Below are 8,005 nucleotides of genomic sequence, written 5' to 3' on the forward strand. Positions count from 1 at the left end.
TTAAAGTTTTTTTTTCCTTTTTTTAAACAAGAGAAAGTAAACAGATACATGTTGGTAAATGCTAACTGTCCATATTCACATAGAGACACAGTGTAATCTCTGAGCCCAATATACAGAGAATGGAGGAAAAAGCTAGACTTCTATGCATTACTTCACAGGGGCCTAGCACCCTCCAGGTTCCAGCAGAGCTAAGGGTGTAGGAGTTTTTTTCCCACGGAGCATGGTGGTGTTGATTCCATAAAGTTTTGCTGAGACAGGAAGGGATAAAAATGAATTTGGAACAGAAAAGAGTAGAGATTCTTCTCTACTGAGTTCTGCTCAAGGTATTTCCCCCCAAAATAAGTTGAGAACCATGGTATAAAGGAAAAGAGACCTCAAAACAGGATGACTAAAAACAAGAAGACAAAAGGAAAAAAAAGATTGCAATTTGCTCCCGGAGACTGGAGAAAATTAAAAAAGGAAGGTTGGAATCCATCAGTGTTCCATTAGTCATCTTCTCCTTCATCTTCCTCTCCTTTCTCCTCCTCCTCATAATCTTCATCTTCTTCGCCTTTATCCTCATCCCTTTCTTCATCAATATCTTCCAATCCTTCTTCTTTAACATCATCATCTTCTTCTTCTTCCCCTTCCTCATCATCCACGTCAGGAACCAAGTAGTACTGTAATGGATTTGGACAAATATCATCTTTCATCAGAATGATCAGGAAACCAGGTGAAGAAGCTCTCTGGTTCCTCATGCTGTGTCTTCCTGCTGGCTTTATTCTGCGTTTGGCTTGAACTTTTCATCAGATCCTTTCTGGATTTCCATTTGATTTCAGTTTACTTTGAAGATGAATCACCACTCTCATTCAGATGAAATTCTTTGGAAAGAACTTTATTTTCAAAGTAAGGGTTTTCATTAAAACAAAAATCTATTCTATAACCTGATTTAATATTTTCAAATTCTGTTACTTCAACTCTTATCAAATAATGTAGTGTCTCTTCACCCTCTTGCACAAATAGTACAGACAATTGTGCATGGTTGACAAATGTTACACCAAAATTTCAGATTTTGGCAGTCAATTCTGACCTCTTCTGAAAAAATGGTTGGCGGAGTTCGTTATTTTTCTGTTCTACTTTCAAACTCTTCTCGCTGGCTTGTTCATTACATCTGTTCTGTCTTCATTTTGTACTTCATCAATATGTTCAATTTCTTCTTGCTATTATTTTTCTTCCTTCTGCAAGTTTGGAGAAGCAGATGTTTTCTTTGCCCTGGAGGTGGGAGTCAGTCTCACTTTCTTTGGTTTCTTCGCTTGAGGTGGAAATGAAGACTGGTGTTTGGGAGCCATGAAAACTCACCTTATTTCATTTTAATTCTCATAGTCACACTTTGAAACAGCCACACATTTTTCTCCCCATGTTAATTAACAGACAGGCAGGTAATGTTTAGAGACCCTGAAGAACTCAACCACATCTCACAGAGTCAAAACCAAGCTGTCAATTCAGGTCTGTCTGGCTCCAAAATCCACCACAGGCATGTCTGCTTGATCCACAAAAGAAATTAGGACACAGGTGAAGTTTGAGTGAAGCCAAAACGATGAAACTACTTAAAGGCCTTCATCAGAAAATTATGATAATAAAATTATTATTTTAGGAAAATTAATCTGATAAGAGCCAAACAGATTAAAATGGAGTGACAGATTAGAGGGAAGAAGAGCAACCATAAAATAACTACAAGATTTCAAGTGTGACATGATGAAAATCTGAATTAAGCTGGCAATGGCAAAAAAGGGACAAATTTGTAACAATAATTAACAGAATAGATAACTGATTGGATGTGAGGAACAAAAGATAAGAGAAAGTTAATGATGATTGATATATGAAAAGTACTATTTTGGCATATGTTATATATTTTCAAAGTCAGAAATATTCTTTGACCTGTTTTAATACCAATATTGTCTAAGGTCAACATATTTCATTATTTTTACATGTATAGCCTTATTAGATCTTATTGCAGTCTTGAAAATTTAGTGGAAAAAATATATGCCATGTGTTTTTAAAATTGGACAAGGCTGGGTGAGCTTTTGATATGAGCAAACATACATAAGATAGAGGTCAGCAGTCAATGCATTCCTAATGTAGTCTATACTATAGTTATCCAAATGTATTTTTGAGTTCCCCATACTTGTATGGAGTTAGTGTTGGTATTAGCATATGCTGAAATGTAATTTTAGTTAATTCAGTGTGAATTTTTATTTCTGAATAAAGTAGATATAATTTGATCTTATAAGATTCTAAGAAATAAGTGGATCTTTGAAAATATTTTTCTTAATTATCACTATTCTACGAGGCAAGTAGCTGTACATTGCCAAGAAAGTATCATTTTGTTTATTTTGAGGATTATGTCACATCTTCTGCTCTTTCTCAGAAAAGAAATCATTTGGTCCTTTGAATTTATGCCAGCCAACACAAATGCTTAATTCAAATTGAGATAGAAACCAATTATATTAGGGGAGAATCATTGACAATTGTAACATTCCAGGAATTTTGGCCCTGGCAGGGAGGAGTATGAGGCAAAGAATAGCATTAGGAGACCCATGAGGGGTCTTTATTTCAATAATCCAATTATTAGCTGAATTTGGAGACATTCTTAACTCTCTGAAATAAGTGAATTCAATACAAACACAAGGTATGTTATTTTCTTTCTACATAGCTTAACAACATCATTAAAGCATGTAAATGTTAAATTTCCCGTAAAACACTAGGAAGCATAAACTAAGTCCCTGTAATCCCGCTGCTCCTAGTAAGCTAAAATGTATTACATATTTACAATAAGCATTGTGTAATCTAACTTTTAACTATTTTTTCATTCAATTCTCACAACATCAGGTACTATTTATACCCTTTATGTGTTTACAAACACATAAAGTGAGAGGAAAAGAGTTTTATGTTTGCCTTGGTCACCCATTTATTTTTTTTTTTACCTCCAAAATTGCTTCTTAACAAAGTATGAGGAAAGGTTTTTAGCTGGTAGGTCCTATGATTTATCACAATCAATCATTAGTTGCCCATTCAAACAAGATACTTACATAAGCAAATATCTCATTCCACCTTATCTAAACAGATAAGTTGCTTTGACCCAACCACAAACACTTATATATTTCCAAAAAGTGTTTTGGAAAGCAGAATTTCCAGAGATTTATAAGATATTGTAACTATCAGAATCAGAATGATCTTTTATTTTATTTTATTGCTTTCAACCATCACCTTGCATACATTAAAATTCATTGACTGAGCTGGTAGGGATCTGCATGTGCACTTCACCTTAATCTCAATTGACTTGGTGTTAACTGAAGTGCTCTGGCATCCTTGGCCACAGAATTTTGAATTGGATTTTGGTTGGGGAAATAACAGAAGAAACAAAGACAACAAAAAACTCCATGAACAACAAACCTATAAACTACCTTATGTAGTATGGGAATGAATTGTTTAGTATAGAAACTAAAAGCTAACAGGAAGAGTTGGGATTGCAAAAGTCATAGACAACATTAAGTCATTGCCAAGAGTCAAAATAACTGCCACAGAAGGTCAAGGAAGTGTACACAGCAGAACTCAGCCTGCACAGCATTCAGGTGGATTCTCCTCACAGACATGCAGGAAAGAGGTGAAATCTCAGAATTTCATCTGTTTCATTCTCATCATTTGTTTTATTCCAAAAGTCACGTGGTAGATGGTTCTCAGGTGCTTACTGGGAAACCATAATGAATCTGACATCTCCCCAGGAATCTTTCTGCAAATGACTTTAGAAGAAAATGATTTCTCCCCTTCAACCTTCACTATTTTAAACAAGTACCTCAAAGTCTATTCTGGAACTATACAGAAAAATGCCTTCTGGGAAATGTAGTCTCCAGCTTCTCCTCAGCAATGTGCAAAGTCAGGCTTAGAAGGAGGCAGTGGTGATGGCAAGTTGCCAACAGGTAATCCAAATGAGGAGACACAAAACCACTTAAGCCATTGTGTCTCTCCCCTTTGATTTTTCAAATCTGTTATAGCTCAGTCACAACATCCTTTTGATATCTTCTAATTTAAATACTGAAATATAGAGTTACCCATTATTAGCATACCTTATGCTAGGTTATTGGGGACTGGAAGAAAATAAAAATAATTGTTTAAAACATAATATATATATACATATATCAAAATATATATACAAGTATATACATATCAAAGCAAAGAAGAAAAAGTGCATTATTTCTACAGTCTTCATTTCTTTAATTATTATGTGACCGGAGTTGTTATTTATAACTTCCTTTCTCCCTATCTTTCTATATACTCTTTGTTCTCAGCCAGAACTTCAACTGGCCATGGTTATTTATCTGAAGGGAGAGGGGAGGTGGCCCAAATCATTATTTCTGGAGAGTCTGTGCCATTAACAATCTTGCTTGTATGTGATTGCTGCTGCAGTTTCATATTTACATTTACCAGTGGATTTGGGAGTACTAGGAAACACCACTGGTTCCAGACGTATTCATCTTTGATCTCATTTTATATTGGCAGGCCTATCTCCTGGATCATCAGAACCTATCATATCAACCAGTACATAAACACTTTATGTGTCTATTGTTTATAAAGTAGCCAATGGGCAACCTCCTTTCAATTCAATGGAACTTTTTTTGGGTTCTCTTGTTGGAGCATTCCTCCTCTGGGAATCAGAAAGGCATATATTTGCAGGTATGGGAAGCAAGCATTTTGCACTGAATTATTTTAGTAATAGTGACCAAAGTCACTCTCATTTCCACATCTTGGCTCCTAGACTTATGTATTCTGGCTACAGGAGAAACAATGTCGTATACTGATCGCTAATTCAGAACATATTGCAGCTTGAACACTCAACTTAACAGATGTTGTCACAAAGCCAGCAATATAATTGCATTTCTAATAGCCATTTCATTGTTCTATTAAGTCAGCTGTAAGATAACAGATTTATAACAACAAGAGTGAGTTTGATGGACACAAGCACATTGCCAAAATTCACTCACTTTCAGTGAATTCCCTGATCAGAGAATACGTTGCATGTGTTCTGTGATGTTAAAGATGTCACTCTATAAATCCACTGATGGTCTATTTGAAGAAGCACTGAAGATTGTGAAGAGAAAATAAATGTCTCCCAGGAAAGGGAAATCATTACTCCTGCCATGAAAGATTCAGTCCATTGTAAACATCCTCTCTTGTGGCTGGCATATCCTCCAGGAGAGTGTGTAATTCCTTCACTCAGCAGTTTTGTAGTTCAGCCTTAGTGAGTGAACCCCAAGCTGGGTAACTCATTCCTATGGAGTTTCTGGGCAAACAATCTAGCTGACATCCAAAGAATAGCCATTTTGTCCAACAAATTATTGAGAACTTTCTCTATAGAACTTTCTCTATAGTGGGTGCCATTTGGTAAGCGTTCTTAGTGAAAAATATTTTGACACCCTGTTGCAATTCTGAGAGGTGTATCTACTTAATTTTTCATCAGATTCTCTTATCATTCATTTTAAATCTTGTTTCTTTCAAGTTATTAACCACTATTCTTCAGTACCTGAGAGGTGCTGTGCTATTGTACTGCCATTTTCAGAAAGTGCCAGTGAATTGTGAAGAAATATTTGTTATCCAGTTTTCATTTTTCTTTTGTTTTTTCCTCTCCACTCCCCCATCAACAGGTTACAGGGAGATCTCTTTGAGATTGTAGGTGAGGGTTGAGAGAGTGGGCAATGTAGGGGAACTACAAGTCATGGGAGTCTAAGTCACTTGCTCCTACAATTTACACGTGCTTTCAGCACTGATCTTATATATCATTTCCACTTGATGCTAATTTCTCTGCACCTCCAATGCCATGGCTTGAAGGATGACATAACACTAAGATCATTGTGTGTAACTCAGTTTGCATGGTAATGTAGTATTCCTGATTAAATCTCTACCAGGGCTCAGTAGTACCAGGGACTATTTTACAAAACGATAAAAAATGTCTCTAGAAAATATCATGAATTTGACCCAGATCCTAAGCTTCTGCACTTGACCTTATGTTCTACAATCTTATTAAACTCAGTCATTAATTTTAGTAGATTGTTGGTAGACTTTTTAAGATTTTCTATGTAGATAATACTTTTCCTCTTAAATAGCTTACTTATTTTATAGAACATAAAAGGAAAATTACTCTTTTATATAAACTTACCTATTTACCATTTTGTTGCTCCTCTTTTGTTCCTGAAGAACCTTGCTTCCCTCTGCTGTCATTTCCCTCCAACTTGAAGAACTTCCTTCCTGTGACATCTTTAACATCAAAGAACACATGCAACATATTCTCTGATCAGGGAATTCACTGAAAGAGTGAATTTTGGCAATGTTCTTGTGTCCATCAAACTCACTCTTGTTGTTATAAATCTGTTATTCTACAGCTGACCTAATAGAACAATGAAATGGCTATTAGAATTCTTTTGGAGCAGGTCTTCTAACAACAAATTATTTAATTTAATTTTATTAATAATGAATTTATTTCCCTTAATTCTTAAAGGAGTGATACAGATATAGATGATACAGATATATGTATATAGAGATATAGATAAAAATTGATATAGATAAAGATGATATAGATATACTTATATAGATAAAAATAGATATGAATATAGATACAGATGATAGAGATAGATACGGGTACAGAACTCTAGCTTGGCACATATTTTCTTTCAGCAGTTTAAGTATTTCATGCAATCGTTTCCTAGTCGCTGATATGTAGTCTATTTCTCTCTAGCTGCTTTCAAATATTTTTCTTTATTTTTGTTTTTCAGAAATTTTATTATGATGTGTCCAGACATGATTTTCTTTGACTTTATCTTGTTTGAGTTTCCTTCTTGTATTGAAATCCTTAAATCTTTAAATTGATGTCTTTTACCACATTTGGGAAGTTTTTCATCATTATTTCTACAAATATATCTTTTTGTTCCAGTCTCTTTCTCCTCTCTTTCTAGAACTCCAATGACACAAACTTTAAACATTGTAAAATTTTCTTATATGTACCCAAGACTCTATTCAGTTTTTTAATCCTTTTTGTTCTCTTTATTCAGTTGGATATTTTTTTTTGATCTATCTGAAATTTCACTGTTTCTTTCTTTGTGGTCTCCATTCATAATCTAGTGAAATTTGTATTTGAGTTATTTTATTTTAATAATTCTTCCAATAAGTTATATTTTTTAAATTATGGTAAGAGCACTTAACATGAGACCTAACTCTTAATAAATATATGCACAACACAGTATTATTAAATATTAAAAGCACTATGCTGTATAGCAGATCTCTAGAACTTATTAGGTAAGTGAGAATATTTTTGGTGTTTGCATTTTCTACCTCAAAGAAAATCAGCAACTCCTGATTTTCTCTTCCCCCAGAACCTGGCAACTATCATTTTACTGTCTGTGTCTATGAGTTTGATTATTTTAGAGACCTCATATAAGCGAAATCATGTCATATTTGTCCTTCTCTACTGGCTTATTTCATTTAGTATAATGTCCTCCAGGTTCATCCATGTTGTTGCATATGGCAGAATTTCCTTTTTTAAAGCTGAATAATATTCAATTATGTGTATATAACGTATTTTCTTTATCCATTTGTCTGTTCATGGACTTTTGAGTTGTTTTTGTATCTTAGCTATTGTGAATAATGCTGCAGTAAACATGGAATGCAGATATCTTCAGATTCTGACTTTAATTCTTTTGGATATATACCCAGAAGTGGGACTGCTGGATCATATGATAGTTCTGTTTTTAGCTTCTTGAGGAAATTTCATACAGTTTTTCTTATACTTCCTATATCTCTAGTGAGAATATATTTTTTTATAAACTTAATTTGTATCTGTCTTTAATTCATGTGACACAGGTATAATATCTGCTTTAAACCTTTTTGTGACAATTCTAACTTTGGGATCACCTGAGGATTCACATTTGTTGATTGTATTTTCCTTTCAGAACTGGTCACATTTTCCTGTTTTTATATG

At 34.3% G+C, this 8,005-nt stretch overlaps 1 pseudogene; it reads right to left on the reverse strand.

Moving 5' to 3' along the window:
* Positions 1-485: 485 nt before the first annotated feature.
* LOC112401688 (protein SET-like) lies at positions 486-6,252 on the reverse strand (annotated as a pseudogene).
* Between the last annotated feature and the right edge of the window lie 1,753 nt (positions 6,253-8,005).

The sequence above is a fragment of the Neophocaena asiaeorientalis genome, unplaced genomic scaffold (genome assembly GCF_003031525.2).
Source record: "Neophocaena asiaeorientalis asiaeorientalis breed wild unplaced genomic scaffold, Neophocaena_asiaeorientalis_V1.1 scaffold81, whole genome shotgun sequence".
Classification (NCBI taxonomy): domain Eukaryota; kingdom Metazoa; phylum Chordata; class Mammalia; order Artiodactyla; family Phocoenidae; genus Neophocaena; species Neophocaena asiaeorientalis.